The following is a 17012-nucleotide window of genomic DNA, read 5'->3' on the forward strand; positions in this document are numbered from 1 at the left end:
AACCGAATGAGCCTGGAAGTCACGCACGGGCCGCGCGTCTGTGTGCGCCCATTAGTGCGGCTGCAGAACGGCCTCGAAGTGCGGGGGCGAGGCAACTTGCGGGACCAGCCCTTAATAATGTTCATAATAATCACCGCAAGCGTTGGGCATTGTCAGACGTGCGGCTTTCTCTTGGCCGCGTCGTTGCTGCGAGCAGCGGCAGCAGAAGCAAGCCCGCAAGCAAACAGGAGAGAGCATGGGTTGGAGAGGCGAGCTGCATCCTACGTACTGGGTCTGCGAAGGAGACGGAGCCCTTTCTTTCATATTGAGCCCCGTTTTACACGTTTTCTTTGACAGAAGCCTTACTGATTTTGAGGGCGTTAGTTGTCCGCGAAAGTACTTAGGGTTGCTGCCTAATTTCTATTCCTGCTTTATATTTCTGCTTTAGTTGTGGGGGGAAAATGCTTTCCTCCCACAAGAATGAAGATAATCCAAAGCCATCTAGCAATGGAGGGTGGGGATCATTATTACTATTATTACATTTATTTGTTATGTGTTGTCAAGTCACCTCCCACTTACAGTACTCTGAATGAAAGTCCTCCTGAAAGTCCTTTCCTTGACAGCCCTAATCAGGTCTTCCAAGTTCAAGGCTGTGGCTACTTTTATGCAGTCAAACGATCCCATATTTCGTCTTTTCTTTTTAACTTTTCCTAGCACGACTGTCTTCTCCTGTGAGTCTTGTCTTCTTATGTACAGTAAAGAAGCCAAGGCAGCTTGCAAGTTTCTCTTCTTTTTCATTTTTTCCTCATTATTATTATTATTATTATTATTATTACAGCATTTCTATGCCGCCCCTTGCCGAAGCCTCGGGGCGGCTTACAACACAATAAAATACATTGAAGTACAATAGAACGTAATAAATTACCTCCAATTACATAAATACAAAGAATATGCTGGGATACCCACATAATCATATAAAGTTAAAATTAACAGTATAAAATAAGTGAATAAAGAATATAGGAGGAAAATAGAGAAGGAAGAAGAAGTTGTCCTGGCCAGATTATATATTTTAACAATAAAAATGATGTTTAAATAAAAAGGTCTTTACCTGGCGCCGAAAAACAAGTAACAACGGTGCCAGGCGGACCTCTTTGGGGAGTGAATTCCATAGGTTGGGCGCCACCGCAGAGAAAGCCCTCCTCCGAGTGCTTACTGTCCTAATTTCTTTCATGGAGGGTTCCCGGAGAAGGGACTTTCCCGCAGATCTCAAGGGGCGGTCAGGCATTTACGGACGTAAGCGCTCATTCAGGTAGCCAGGACCCAAGCCGTTTAGGGCTTTATAGGTCATAACCAACACCTTGAATTGGGCCCGGGCTTCAATGGGAAGCCAGTGGAGCTGACGGAGGACTGGAGTCATGTGAACATAACGCCCTGTCCCCGTCAGCAACCTGGCAGCTCTATTTTGCACCAATTGAAGTGTTCAGACCGTCTTCAGGGGAAGCCCCACGTAAAGCGCGTTACAGAAGTCTAGGCGGGAAGTCACCAGCGCGTGTGTCACCGTCGCCAGGCAGTCGTACTCCAGGTAGGGGCGCAGCTGATTAATCAGCCGAAGCTGAAGGAAGGCGCTCCTCGCCACCACTGTCACCTGAGCTTCCAAAGAAAGCTCCGGGTCGAGGAGTACTCCTAAACTGCAGACCTTGTCCCTAAGAGGGAGTGTTGCACCATTCAGGACCATAACAAATGCCTGGTGAGGTAGGTTAGGTGGCGAGGCCATCCCTGGCCCAAAGTCACCGGTGGGCTTTCATGGTTGAGCAGGAAGGAGAAGCTGTATCTTCTGAGTCCCAAGTCCCAACATTCTAACCACTACACCATGCCTGCCTTTCCAGTGAGCAACTGCTCTGGTGGCTGCTTCCTTTATTTATTTACAGTATTTACATACTGCTCCATATCTAAGCAGATTCCACAGAACTGAGCAATACAAAGCCAAAAGAGGGAAAAGAATAAAGATAAACACAGTACATTAAAAACAAGACAACATCAAAACATTAAGCTGACTGACCAGCTGTTCCTCATTGAACCCTTGGCCTTTCCTGTTTGTTGGAGGATGGCTAAATAGCTTGTCTTGCATTCCTTGGGCCAGCTTGCTGCTGTTGCCTATAGCAGAAGATCTTGCCCCATGGCCATGGTTATAATAAGGGTTAACTGCCAGTCTGATTGGTTTCTGTACGTGGGAGTAGGAGGAATTTATGGGGGGGTTGCTAGGTACAAGCCTGTTAATCCCATTAAAAGGATAATGGGTACAGGCCTGTGACAGATTTGCATATGGCAACACACAGCTTTACCATTGCTAGAATTTAGTTGCTTTTCAAAAATGTTAGCAAAAAGGTCTACAAAATGTTACTGGGTGTCTCTGAGCACATGCAGGATGCTTTTCTCTCATCATTGAGCAATTACAGCTTCCCCCTTCCCACACACTTAATCATGGTGGGATATGTCCCACACAGCTTAAAGCCTCAGCATTCCCTGAGTAAAGGCCACCCAGTGGCAAGAAAATTACACCTGGGTCGCAATTACACCTGTTCTCTCCACACAATTATTTTCCCTCCTTATTTTTCCATCCTCCAGCAACTGTTTTGTTTATTTTCTTTTGTGCAGCTTTCCCTACTTCCTCCTTGTTGTGCAAGCTCTCATTGTCTCTTCTTCCCCATAACTGAATTTCTGCCAAGACTTCAACCAGCCTTGAGTACCAAGGCTAAGTCAGAACCTTTCTCTGAGCTTTTTCCCACCCGTAATTACAGTCTGAGCAAGAGAGAAAAGAATGCAAATGACAAATGTGCTTAGGTTGCGCTGAAAGGGTAGCCAAGTTATAGAGTGGAATGGGCTGAGAATGAACCCTGTGATAATTGTCACAACTCAGGAATCATTTCTAGTAAACATGTAGAGAAGTAGGCTAGAAATCACCCCACAAGGGTAACTTAGGCTAGAATCGAATGTACCCTTTGTTGGGAGTAAGCCCTATTGAACAGAACGGTAGGTCTGAACAGACGTACATAGGATTGTATAAGTGATCAGTATTCGTCTCCCTTCAAGCAAACCCTCCTGTTTTTATTCAAGTGTGTCCTTCCATGCCTGAATAATTAAAGCAAGATCTCTGTGGAGAGAATGTAAGAGTAGAATGGCTGTGTGAGAGAGAAAAAGTGAGTAGGCAGGGAGGAAAGGTGCCAGGCACTCCTGTATTTTAAATAATAATTATAATAGCCCCTATTGGTATGTCAAGGGAGTGAGCCCTTAAGGTCTCCCAGTCACTGCTGGGTTTGAGGGATTAGGCAGCTTTTATTAAGGCAAGTGATGCCCTTGGGGCATCTTTAATCTGGGCTACATTCCTGGTGCACATGCTGCTAACAATGGCCATGCATCTTATTCTTCAGCTCAGGCAACAAAATATCTTGAGTTATTCCTTTCAGGATCCAAGGGAGGTACAGGTTGTGTGCAGAGACTCCTACACACTGCAGTTAGCCAGCCCGGTTTGTTTCAGAGGTGTTGCTTGGTACTTGAAAGATTTGGCTCACTGGACTCAGCTCTGTATAAAATTTTCAAATGTAAATATACAAATAGTTACTAGGTTTATTTAAATTTAACAGGAGGCAAAGCCAGTTAATTAATTTTGCACCCAAATACTTTCGAATAAAGCACATTCTTCAATTAATCTGCACCATGTCCCACCTCATCTTAAACTACCATATTTTTCGCTCTATAAGATGCACCTGACCATAAGACACACCTAGTTTTTAGAGGAGGAAAACAAGAAAAAAAATATTCTGAATCAAATGGTTTACTAAACTATTTAATAAACAATAACAGAATACAGTAATACCGTATTTCCACTGATCCTAAAAAAATGTGTCTGATTAACAGATAACTGATCCATGGAAAGCTTCCTGATAATCACAGGCACATTCCCCATCACTTCCTCATGGGCTTCATTAAAAGATGGGTTGCCATTTGAAAACACACACTGACCTGTGATTATCAGCTCTCACCTGCGCCGGAGGAGGGGGGTGGAGCAGGGCGCGCAGAGTGCGTGCCGGCCAGGTGGTGCCACGTGGGGCCGGCAGCGTGCCGGCAGTGGTCTTCCGGGTGGTGTGGCAGCAGGTCTTCCCGGGTGGTGGGGGTGAGCAGTTCCCGGGCGGTGGGGGTGAGCAGTCCATCTCTCCGTGCGGCCAGCGGGTTAAAGCCCGCAGCTCCTCCTCCTCTGCACCTCTCCCCCTGAGTGGCACAGCTCTCACCTGCGCCGGAGGGGGGGGTGGAGCAGGGCGCACCGAGCGCGTGCCAGCCAGGTGGTGCCACGTGGTGCAGGCGGCCGGCAGCGTCCCGGGCGTCAGGCACACACACATTTGCTCTATAAGACACACAGACATTTCCCCTTTTGAGGGGGAAAAAGGTGCATCTTATAGAGCGAAAAATACGGTAATTGAAAAAGCTTCATCCAAGCTCAATTTCCGTGTAGTGAGAGGGGTTTTTTTTGGGGGGGGGAGTTAATCCTCCTCTTCCCAGCTGCCATCACCCTGAAAAAAGCTTTGTATATGGCAAAACCACTTATTTGAGCACCAATAGACAGAGAGGCTCCTTGTCGTGGCGAAGGGGCTTGCGTAGCTCAATGAAGCTATGAGCTATGCCATGCAGGGCCACCCAAGACAGACAGGTCATAGCAGAGAACTCTGACAAAACATGATCCACTGGAGGAAGAAATGGCAACCCACTCCCGTATCTTTGCCATGAAAACCCCATGGACAGTACCAAAAGGCAAAATGATATGACGCTGGAAGATGAGCCCCTCAGGTCGGAAGGTGTCCAATATGCTACTGGGGAAGAGCAGAGGGCTAGTACTAGTAGCGCCAGAAAGAATGAAGCGACTAGGTCAAAGCCGAAAGGACACTCAGTAGCAGATGTATCTGGTGGTGAAAGGAAAGTCCGATGCTGGAAAGATCTATACTTCATAGGAACCTGGAATGTAAGATCCATAAATCAAGGCAAGCTGGATGTGGTCAAACAAGAGATGACAAGGCTGAACATCGACATCTTAGGAATCAGTGAACTAAAATGGACAGGAATGGGTGAATTTAATTCAGATGACCATCAGGTATGCTACTGCGGGCAAGAATCCCTCAGAAGAAATGGAGTAGCCTTCATAGTCAATAAAAGAGTAGGAAAAGCAGTACTGGGATACAATCTCCAAAATGACAGAATGATCTCAGCTCAAATCAGAGGCAAATCATTCAACATCACAATAGTCCAAGTCTATGCCCCAACCACTGGTGCTGAAGAGGCTGAAGTTGACCGGTTCTATGAAGGCCTACAACACCTTCTAGAATTAACACCAAAAAATGATGTCCTTATCATCATGGGGGGATTGGAATGCTAAAGTAGGAAGCCAAAAGATAACCGGAATAACAGGCAAGTTTGGCCTTGGAGTACAAAATGAAGCAGGGCACAGGCTGGTAGAATTTTGTCAAGAGAATACGATGGTCATAGCAAACACTCTTTTCCAACAACCCAAGAGACGACTCTACACATGGACATCATCAGAGGGTCAACACAGAAATCAGATCGATTATGTGCTCTCTAGCCAAAGATGGAGAAGCTCTATACAGTCAGTAAAAACTAGACCAGGAGCTGACTGTGGCTCACATCATGAGCTTCTTGTCGCAAAATTTAGGCTTAAATTGAAGAAAGTAGGGAAAAGCACTAGGCCACTCAGGTATGACCTAAATCATATCCCTGATGAATATACAGTAGAGGTGACAAATAGATTTAAGGAATTAGATCTGATAGACAGAGTGCCTGAAGAACTATGGATGGAGGCTTGCAACATTGTACAAGAGGTAGCAACTAAAACCATTCCAAAGAAAAAGACATGCAAGAAAGCAAAATGGCTGTCTGAGGAAGCTTTACAAATAGCTGAGGAAAGAAGGAAAGCGAAAGGCAAGGGAGAAAAGGAAAGATACACCCAATTGAATGCAGAATTCCAGAGAATAGCTAGAAGAGATAAGAATGCCTTCTTAAATGAACAATGCAAAAAATAGAAGGAAACAATAGAATAGGGAGGACCAGAGATCTCTTCAAGAAAATTGGAGATATGAAGGGAACATTTCATGCAAGATGGGCATGATAAAGGACAAAACTGGCAGGGACCTAACAGAGGCAGAAGAGATTAAGAAGAGGTGGCAAGATTACACAGAGGAACAATACAAGAAAGAGCTTAACGTCCCTGATAAGCAGGATGGGGTGGTCACTGACCTCAAGCCAGACATCCTGGAAGTCTGAGCAACAACAAAGCTAGTGGAGGTGACAGTATTCCAGCTGAGCTATTCAAAATCTTAAAAGACAATACAGTAAAAGTGCTACATTTAATATGCCAACAAACTTGGAAAACTCAACAGTGGCCACAGGATTGGAAAAGGACAGTTTACATTCCTATCCCAAAGAAGGGCAGGATTTTGAAGAGGGAGAGGAACTAGAGATCAAATTGCCAACATACGCTGGATCATGGAGAAAGCTAGGGAGTTACAGAAAAACATCTACTTCTGCTTCACTGATTATGCTAAAGCCTTTGATTGTGTGGATCACAACAAATTGTGGCAAGTTCTTAAAGAGATGGGAGTACCAGACCATCTTATTTGTCTCTTGAGAAACCTAAATGCAGGCCAAGAAGCAACATTGAGAACTGGACACGGAACCACTGATTGGTTCAAAATTGAGAAAGGAGTTCGGCAAGGCTGTATACTGTCACCCTCTCTATTTAACTTATATGCAGAGCACATCATGAGAAAGGCGGGGCTAGATGAATCACCAGTTGGAATTAAGATTGCTGGGAGAAATATCAACAACCTCAGATATGCAGATGATACCACTCTATGGCAGAAAGTGAAGAGGAACTAAAGAGCCTCTTGATGCGGGTGAAGGAGGAGAGTGCAAAAGTTGGCTTGAAACTCAACATTAAGAAAACTAAGATCATGGCATCCACTCCTCTCACTTCCTGGCAAATAGATGGGGAAGAAATGGAGGTAGTGACAGATTTTATTTTCCTGGGCTCCAACATAACTGCAGATGGGGACTGCAGCCAAGAAATTAAAAGATGCTTGCTCCTGGGGAGGAAAGCTATGGCAAATCTAGACAGCATACTAAAAAGCAGAGACATCACCCTGCCAACAGAAGTGCGTATAGTCAAGGCTATGGTTTTCCCAGTTGTAATGTATGGCTGTGAAAGCTGGACCATAAGGAAGGTTGTGTGCCAAAGGACTGAGGCCTTTGAATTGTGGTGCTGGAGGAGACTTCTGCGAGTCCCTTGGACCGCAAGGCGATCAAACCGGTCAGTCCTAGAGGAGATCAACCCTGACTGCTCCTTAGAAGGCCAGATACTGAAGATGAAATTCAAATACTTTGGCCTGGGAAGGAAGGACTCCCTGGAGAAGAGCCTAATGCTGGGAACAATAGATGGCAAAAGAAGAAGGGGACGGCAGAGGATGAGGTGGCTAGGTGGAGTCACTGAAACAGTTGGTGTGAGCTTAAGTGGACTCCGGGGGATGGTGGAGGACAGGAAGGCCTGGAGGAATGTTGTCCATGGGCTCGCGATGGGTCGGGCATGACTTCGCCACTAACAACAACAACAAAAGACAGAGAGGACTCTGGGAAATATATTCAGGATTGTGGCCTAAGGCTATCAACACCTCTGCTTGGTTTGATTCAAGCCTGGCCAGGTTTCATCTTGTCAGTGCGTAGAGCAATGGGTGCACAGAGACAAGCCTGGTTCTTTGCAGCCTCCCATGTCCATCCTGGAGAATGCTATCCTCTAATCTCAGGGCTCAGGATTGCATGGACCTTGCCCATTTTTATGCAGTGGTGAAGGAAATGCCCTCTCTGCATGGACTCAAGTGGAACAGAGACCTGTGGGGTATTGGACGGGGTAAAAACCACCCAAATAAATAAATAAAAATAAACAGGCAACATGTATTAAGGCTTTTGCCTATTGTATTGCTGAGATCTGGTGCTGCAAATGACCTCACAGCTCAGATGCTCCATGTCCTTTGAAGGACACCCTGTGGCGGGTCCATTGACTTGGAAGAGAACACAAAAGTTCACCTCTTGGAGGGTGGATTGTGGGGAGAGCATTGCTCCAGCACTTCAGCCTTGGTACTGGCTCTCCTATCCACTGTTCAACAGCTGGCTTTGACCTATAAAGTCTGTAAGCTTGGACTCTGCGTATCTTGGAGACTGTCTTTTCTTATTTGTTCAGGCCCAACCTTTAAATATCAGCCAAGAGCATCTCGATTGCACTATCCATGTACCAAGTTCAAACAGCAAGGCCATACAGAGCGGAGTTGTCAGTTGTGGAGCTACTCTCTTAAAGCAATGAATGTCCGGTGCCTATTTACCTTTTCTGTTTGAGCTGGATTTCAACTGATGAGAGAGATCACTGAAATGCATTCAGTTTAAACAGTCTTGTGTTATTCTTAAACTACTGTTTAAAAATGCCCTAGGGAAGTGGGGTGGATGGAATATAATAGGAAGTGAACTTGGTTGCAAGGAATATTGTACCTTCTTACAGCAAAGTATATTTGCAATGGCAAAAAGAACTAGAAAAGAGGAATTGTAAATACACAGCACGTACATCTAGCTCTTTTTCAGTGGAACAGGCAACATAAATAGTCAAAGCTTTCAGAAGTACTTGGATGCTCAAGCCAGAAAGGAGTATAAACACCAGCAGTGTACATGGTGCTTTATACAGCAAAAATGTCTGATCCATACTCCTGTCTCTCTTCTGTTCAAACCAGGAAATGGTTAAAAGAGACAGATTTCCCTCCAGTAAGAGAAAGTAGGCAGGAAACATAACATCAAGGGTGTGGCACTTGAGTAGTTTCCTGGTGATTGCGTGTGAAGCCTTACTGTGACTTCAGTGCTGTGATTCAGCAGCTGCAAATTACAAAACTGGTAAAAATAAAAATGAATTACTTAAGCAATGACTGAGTGGACACAGGAAATATGGGAAAGTCCTGATTTCCCTGTGTGTGTTAGTTGACATACACTCCAAGCTGGCCCTGTTCTATCTCAACAATGTGTTTATTTTACATCCTGCTGCTTTTGGTGGTTTAAAATGGGGGTGGGGGTGGGGTGGGGTTCTTGCTTGTTTTTCTGTTTACTGTGATTATTCACCTTGATGCTTTAGCTATAAAACAGGCTATAAATAAAGAAAATGAATGTATAAATAACATGACATCATTTATGCACCCCTCCCCCACAGTCTGGACATATGTTCATCAGGACTAACCAAAATTTCACAAAGTTGAAGGCAGGCTTTGGAGCTCTCCAGAAGTCTTAAGCTAAACAAAACAAAGTGCGACACAGTACAGAGGAAAAAACATGAGCTGATCGTTGTCCCATTTTGAAATAAGTTTAATATAGCATAGAGTTAGACTGTGAAACTACTAGTTTGTTGGACACAGAACTGAGTAACTACTACTCTTTATTCCTCAAAACTGAGAGAGCAGCCAGTTAGGCTTATTTTTCCCAGGAGCCTTGGGGGCATCCTGCCTTTCTCCTGGTGAGGCTCAGATAATGACATCTGTGCAACTCCTCCTCCTCCTCCTCCTCCTCTCAGTTTTAAGATACTGACCAGGTTCCCATGACACACTAAGCCTCTGTGGTGATAAAGCTTCTGTGGCTTAGCTTGTCCAAGCCTGGCATGATGCCCGGGTGGCTTATCAGTCACCCAAGATGCCACGCTTCTTGTAGGCTTTGAACCTGCATGCCCTGTTGTGTTGCTTGCCTCTGGATGACATCACGAGCCGTGATCAAGCAAAAACCCTACAGAACTGCAGGACCAAAGTACAAGGAAGACTGCCTGCACTGGACAAGTGGTCGTAAGCAACTGCCATTGCCAGCTGCCGCAGAAGCACCGTAACTCATGGAGAGGCACAAAATGTGCATCCCAAAAAGCAATATTGCAGCACCTTGAAAAAACTGGGAGCAGGGGTATGGGGAACATTCAGAACAGCACAGCCTTTATTTATTTACCGTGGTGGCTCATACATGAAACTTAATTCATTTCAGGAGGCAGTTTGAACTCTGAATCTTTTGAAGTCCAAAGCAATTTTCCCCATTAGAAATAATGGAAAGTAAATAAATCTGTCCCCAGACCCGAAACAATACCCATTTTAGGAAACTTAAGCAGCAAACACGGCCTCCTGAAACAAATTAACTTTGAAGTATGAGGCAGCACTGTATCAGAATTTATGTTAGTAATGTTATGTTAGTGCATTTACTGTACCTTAGTAACCAAAGAATGAAGTGGGAAAAGCACTGAAAACACATGCACTGGAAGTGGGCAAGTCTTACGCAAGAGATGTTTCGGAGAGAGGCACGACTTGGGCACACAACAGATGTTATTTATGCTGCGACCACATTTTTTTCATGTCACGTGCAGTTCGAATGTAGAAGCCTCGTTTGAACTTTGGAGCAATTTTATCTTGACTTTAACGTTTGAACTCTGGATTGTTTGAAGTTAGGGTCATTCGAAGTACGAGGCACCACTGTATTTCATTTTTCTCCCACCCAACAGTGGAGGCTTTTGAAGGGGCTCCTGCCCTGCCCTGCCCTCACTGTTCTAACCAGAGGCGCCCCCCTCAAAAAAAAAAAAAAAACCACAGACCAAGCAGAAAAACTGCTCTGGGGACAGTTCCTCAATTCTCTTTCCCTGCCAAGCAGGATCCCTAGGACTTTTTAAGGGGCGACTACGAATCCCCCATTTTGCCATTTACCCCAAATTTCATGGTGGGGGTGGGGGAGGAAGACCTTGATCCTTCGCTGGCATTCCATGGGATGCCTGCAGGAGGACCAAAGTGACCCTCTGGAGCTGCAAGGTGCCAGGTGTTGGGCCTGTGCCACTGTTTATGGCTGACTCAAAGGCTTATGGTGTCATGCTGCCACAAGACTTCGCAGAAGGCAGCATCATTCCCAGCTTTTTCTTCCTAGTTCTTGTTTAAATTTCCCCTTTGATGTAACATTCTGCAGAATTCAAAAACTTGCTCATGACATTGTGACATTTTGATTGGTACTGAGAAACGCATTGCCATGCTGTACTGCTTTGATTTTTTTTTCTAATGGACCATAACGTTTTCAGTTTTTATATGAAATCGTGCAGCTGTCATACACCACATGCATTTGCTCCCTTTTTCCATCCTCCACAAAGCTGTAAAAAATGCCAACCAGCTCACTTCATAGACCACTTTGAAACTTTAATCTGACCAACAAGAAAGAGTCAATAGCCTAACAGCAGCTGGTATAGAAAAATGATCAATTGTTTTCTTTTGTTGGATATACTGCTAACAATTGATGCAACCAATCTTTCAGGTGCACAGGGCTCTTATTCATGAAGCATTCTTATTTCTACTTGATGAGCTCCAGTGATCAGAAGATGGTCCAAACTGGTCTAATAAGAGGTACCACAATTGAGGGCACAGCTCATAGAATTTTGCCCTTACTTGTTATATGTGTAAGCTAGGTTTTGTATCCAGAGATAAAGAGCTATGGGATAAGCACTACCCTTATGTCAAGAAAGTCTATATTGCTGTAAAGGATAAGTAGTGTAGAAAAAGGAGAACAAATTTAAGAGATTTGTGAAATTAGCTGGACCATGCCCTAGATTCTCAGCTGTGTATTAATGATCTAACTTGTCTTTGGCTTCAACATTGGCATAGTTTGAGTATAACAGAATTACAAAACAGGAACCTTAGAGTGTGCAGTTAAACAGAGACCTTTGCACAACACTAGATCGGCCTACTTTCTCCTGGGAAATTTTTCCCTTTCCCTCTTTGTTGCATCTTCTATTTGTATTATTAAACTAGTGTGTCCTAAGATTATGTAACTCCTACCACACTCCAACTGAGTGGAGACTGACTGCCAAATTGCCCAGAAATATAAGGCACTATCTAACCAGGTCTAGATGTTCTAAAAGTTGCCATCTTAAACATATTCTAGAAAGAATATCCTAGTAAGTAGGCAGCCTAATTCTGTGCATGTTTACCCATAGGTAAGTATTATTGTGTTCAATGGCACTTACTCCTGTGATAAATATATGTAAGACTCTAGGCTTAGAGGGACTTAACTGGATTCCCTCTCATATGTATGCTTCCTTGGAAGTTAATCCCCAGCATTCATTAGGAAAGGGTTAAACAAATGCATGGAGTGGAGAAGGGGATGGGAAAACATCTTTCTGCTTCTCTCATACTTGAGGTTATATATAGAAACTCAATGATAGAAGATCCAGGACAAATAACAGGAAGTTCTTCACCCAGAGTTAAATGACATAATTTACTTCCTATAATGTAGTCATGACCACCCATTTTGAGCACTTTCTAAAAGTGAGTTAAACAAATGCATGGATGGTTAGGCTATCATTGCCTGTCACTCATAAAGGCTATATAATGCCCAGTATCAGAAGCTTATGCCCTTTTAAGCTAGCGGCTCGGGATAGAAGCAGGAGGATGTGATTGCATTCTTGTCCTGTAGTGGGCTTTTCATGGACCTCTGGTTGACCATTGTACAAACAGGATGTTGGATTAGATAAGCATTTGGTTTAATCCAGAATAACTCTTAGGCAAAAGACAAAATTTAACAATAAATGAAAAATCCCATGCCCACCCATAATAGAATTACTACTTTTGTGTTCTCAAATAATTGGCCCTATGTCCTGTCTTGTAAAGCAAGTGTATTACTTGGTTACAGCTCTCAGTAGACATTTCCAGGAATTCTTGTAAAACTACATCAGTTGAATTCTAGAATCTGGGACACAGGTTCTAGACCAGAGAACTGCCCCTTTCAGAGTTATTTTCCTCCTCCTTGGGTGCTCCCTTTTGGAGCACTTACTTTATTTTCCCCCTTTTTTCAAAATTGTGCAAATGGTTTGTACTTAGTCGTATTTTCCCCATGGTCTTTCTCAAGTATGCATGTATTAACTTGTGTACAGTCTCACCTTGATAATTTTATTACATGTTAGCTATTCCACTTTGGGGCTTCTTTTCACAGAAGCAACAAGCAAGAAAATGAATGAGGCAAGACTGTATTAGCTGATAGCCACAGCTCTGCTCTTGTGCACCTGCAAAAGAAGGGGTGGGAGAGATGACCCTGTTTTCATATTTCTTTGGCACTGGAAAAAACAACAGTGAGCAAAGTAAGTATTCCAAGTGGAGGTAGCAATCTGGGGTGAGGAAGGTGCCTAGAAAGGAAGACACCTTCCACCTACCAGAGGAATGGGTTGCCATACAAAGGATACTGGGAGCAGACTGGGGAAGAAAGAAGACATGGCAAGCCACTGTGCACCCAGTTGTCAAGAGCCAGCTTTCCCCCCATAACTCCTTCCAAGCAGATCAGGGCCACAGGTTTTTTTAATGAACGTTTTTATTCTATGAAAGCTAGCCAGCCAGGCTGGCCTTGTGATACAAGAGAAGAGTATTGCAAAAATCATTAACAAGAAGCACAAGAAAAGTTCGGAGACTGTTTGGGAAATTTGGCTTAATGAATATCTCTCCTTTCCAAACCAAAAGGAGCTGACTGCACCTTCAGGATGGTTCTTGATGCTCATGGGCCAATCACCAGGAATGTCTGATGCTTCTTCATTGGTTTGCTGTTGGTTTGATAACATTCAGTTGGACTATTGATTTAATATACCCTCCACCCATTTCACTATAGGCAACAGAATTTCCCACAGAGTTTCAATGTCAGCTTTGCTTATCTCTGGGTATGTTGGCCTTGGCATTTCAGCTGAGCATTCTGATCCTGCCTCTTCCTCCAGTTCTGATTAAGAATCTGGGGCAACCACCTTTGAAGGCTGTATGAACAGAAGCAGGCCCAATCCGTACCACAATCATTGGTCAAGAGTAATGTGGGTTGGTTGGCAGGCCGGCAGGCAGGGAAGCAAGCAAGCAAGCAGTGCTGGCTTAGCATGATGCGGTAGCCGGCCCAGTTACTTCACTTGGAGAAATCAGAGGACACGTTTTCCTATTTGATGGTGGATTACTCTGTAAACTTTCAGCACTGTAATTAATTTGTTTTTCACATACCTGTTTTCAGGCATCTGGCCAATGTTGATCCATAACTGGGGTGAGCCTTTCACAGAGAGCCAGATTATATTTCTTCAGATGTTTATCTAATTCTTCTCTTAAGGCTGAGAACAGGTCATAACTAAAACAGCTTAAACACAAATAATCAGATTAAACCTAGAAAATTCCTCAAAGATAAAACCTCCAAGACTAAAAGTAATCCTCAGTGCTAGTTTAAATCCAGAGACTAAGGTTAATCACCCTTATAATGAAATTGGATGGCTGCTTGTCAGTGTCTAGAGAGGCACAGAATTTTTTGAAGTCCTGGTTCGAGCTTCAGAGATGGGACTCCAAGCTTGGAGCACCTCCCCACCCCCTTGCAGCTGGCAGAAGGAAATGTGCCAGCTGCTTCTCCAAGGTTACAAATGGGCAGCCACAGTGATGAGGTTTGTGGGCATGCCTGGGGGCAGAACTACAACATACAGACCAAAGTATTACAAGATAAGAAACAGAACCAAAAACAAGCCAGTGGAAAATACACCCAAGGCAAGATAGGAGGGGAGCATCAAAAGCAAATGCTTGGGGAGGGGGAATTCTTCCCAGTTTTCTGAAATACTAACACAGGGGGAACCCATCAGGGAATGACATGCCATAATGGGGGTCACGCTTGAAATGCCTCCCTCCCACGTCACTTCCAGCCAGGAAGTGTACCCTCCCGGAGGCCTGCTTCCCGCCACCTCCAAGCTCTCTCCTTGCCACGACTGTGCTCCAGGGTGAGCTCCTCAGAGGTGTGGGGAGGCAAGAAGCGTGGCATCCTCGCTGTGGCAAACCTGATGCTAGCAGGCATGCCTCCCTTTCCCCGCAATGAACCGAACCCAGCTGGCAGTGCTGCTTCCGCGCCTGCAGTGGTGCTCATTTGGCTCATGCAGGCAGTGCGGGGAAGAAGGCTTTCGCCTCCCTTTCCCTCCGTGAACCCAAGCAGCGCCCCGCCCCCACTGCAGACTGCAATGCGGTGAAGTGCCCGCTCCAGGTTTTAAGGCAAACTTTTGAGGTGAACCCAATACCCCAAACCAGTTCCAGCACCACAGATAGCTTTAAAGTTCAAGTCGAAGCCCAGAGCAGCATTAGAGCCGTCGGTCACTGCTGCTGCTACCCTGCGATCGTGCACAGGATGGCTGCGGTGAAGGTGAAATGAAAGCAATGCACCAGCCATCTCGCGTGCATGTGTGTGCGCATGTGCAGATGTGGCAGTATAGGTTGGGAGGCATGGCCTTCGGAGGAAACGCAGAGCACCAGAGTTGTGTGCACACCTGAGGATTTACCTTCCTGCTTTAACAGGGCTCTTACAACTCTATTGTCCCTGCCTATCCAACATTACAGTATCCCTTTGTATTAAGCTCACATACTTTAATTTGTATTTGTACATGATTTGTTAAAACTTTAGAAATAGCAGAGTATCAGGATGGGCATTTCCAGTAAAGGTTTGTGTGTTAGCCATGATGAGGGCCTGGAGAGCAGCAAGACCATAAAAACATCCTTGCTAAAGCTCACAGGGCCTTGCTTGATTTTGTGCAGACTAAGGAACAGCAAAGGCGTGATGCATCAGTGCTCCTGAGTCTCACCTGTTTTTCAGTCACATGCCTGCCTGAAGCAGGCAAGTAGCTTTGTGCACTTAAAATACAGATCATCTGCAAGACATTTCTCAAAGGATATTAGACATTTTCAGCACCTGTTCCACCTGTTTCATTATCTTACTGTTTAAATTGAATTGGTTTAATCTGGTGTTTTATTGCCATACCACTGTAAGCCACCCAGAGAGCCTTTTGGCTAAGGGGTGCAGCATTTAAGTGTAATAAGAAATGAATGAATAATTTTAGCAGGTGAAGCAGCAGGAGCCTGCTTAAACTGCTGAGCTTGCACTCTCAGAAAGTACACAAGCAAATCTTAACCAATTTATGAATGAATGCAAGGATGGAATAATTAGCTCTCTAGCACAGTTTGCAAAACAGACTTAGAAATTTCTAATGATGGGGTGAAGAGGCAGGGGAAAATGGTTGATGGACCAAGAATCTCCTGCAAATTTTTCTGGTGTGTATACAGAATATAGGTGGAGCTTTGTGGGTATGTTTTTCCCACCCCATTTCTTGAGTTGGTTCAACTGATATACCAAGCTGACATATAATTATCTTGATACCAAATTATGCTGTTGTGGATGGTGTATATAAAAGGGTGAGTGATTTAATTATAGTTCTGTTCATAAAGGTTAGGCTTGCAGAAGCTGTTAATTGGGCTTTACCAATTACCAAGCAATATAGCAGTGAGATAATTTTAAAAGGCATACATCATATTGGTTCCCAAATGGTTTTTTTTTGAAAAAATAGATGGGTTTGGGTGTTTTGTTTTTCTTTTTTTCTTTTTTGGTTTTTCATTTTGCATGTCAGTATCAATTATTTTGCTATGGAACGAGGACTCATAAGATGTTGTCACACTAGAATCTACCCATTGTTTTGCTTGAGCTGTATATGAAAATACTACAGAAAGCTTGGGAACGTCAGTCTAGCAGCAGGACACAAATAAAAGGATATAACCTTGTGCATGTTTAGACAGAAACAAGTTCTACAATTTCCAGCCATGCAGCTCATGGTGTGCTGGGAGTTGTCAGACCTTTTTCCTTTCTAAACATGTATAGGATGGCATCTGAAGTAAAATGCCTGCAAGAAAGCATATTTTTCAATGTTTATTAAAAATGGAGCTGAAAATAAAAGCAATCCCAAATCACACATTAAGGTATATCTTAAAGTGCTGGAATAAATTTAAAATTTAAAAATTTGCTTTTCAAGCCACTAAACTAGATTCCAAGTAATACATGCAAATTTAGATTTTTGGGACTGAGATATGCAGAATAAAATGGGGGTAGTACTTCTGAGGTTCTGATGTCTT

This window comes from Varanus komodoensis, unplaced genomic scaffold (genome assembly GCF_004798865.1).
Source record: "Varanus komodoensis strain SLA01 unplaced genomic scaffold, ASM479886v1 scaffold6_2, whole genome shotgun sequence".
NCBI lineage: Eukaryota > Metazoa > Chordata > Lepidosauria > Squamata > Varanidae > Varanus > Varanus komodoensis.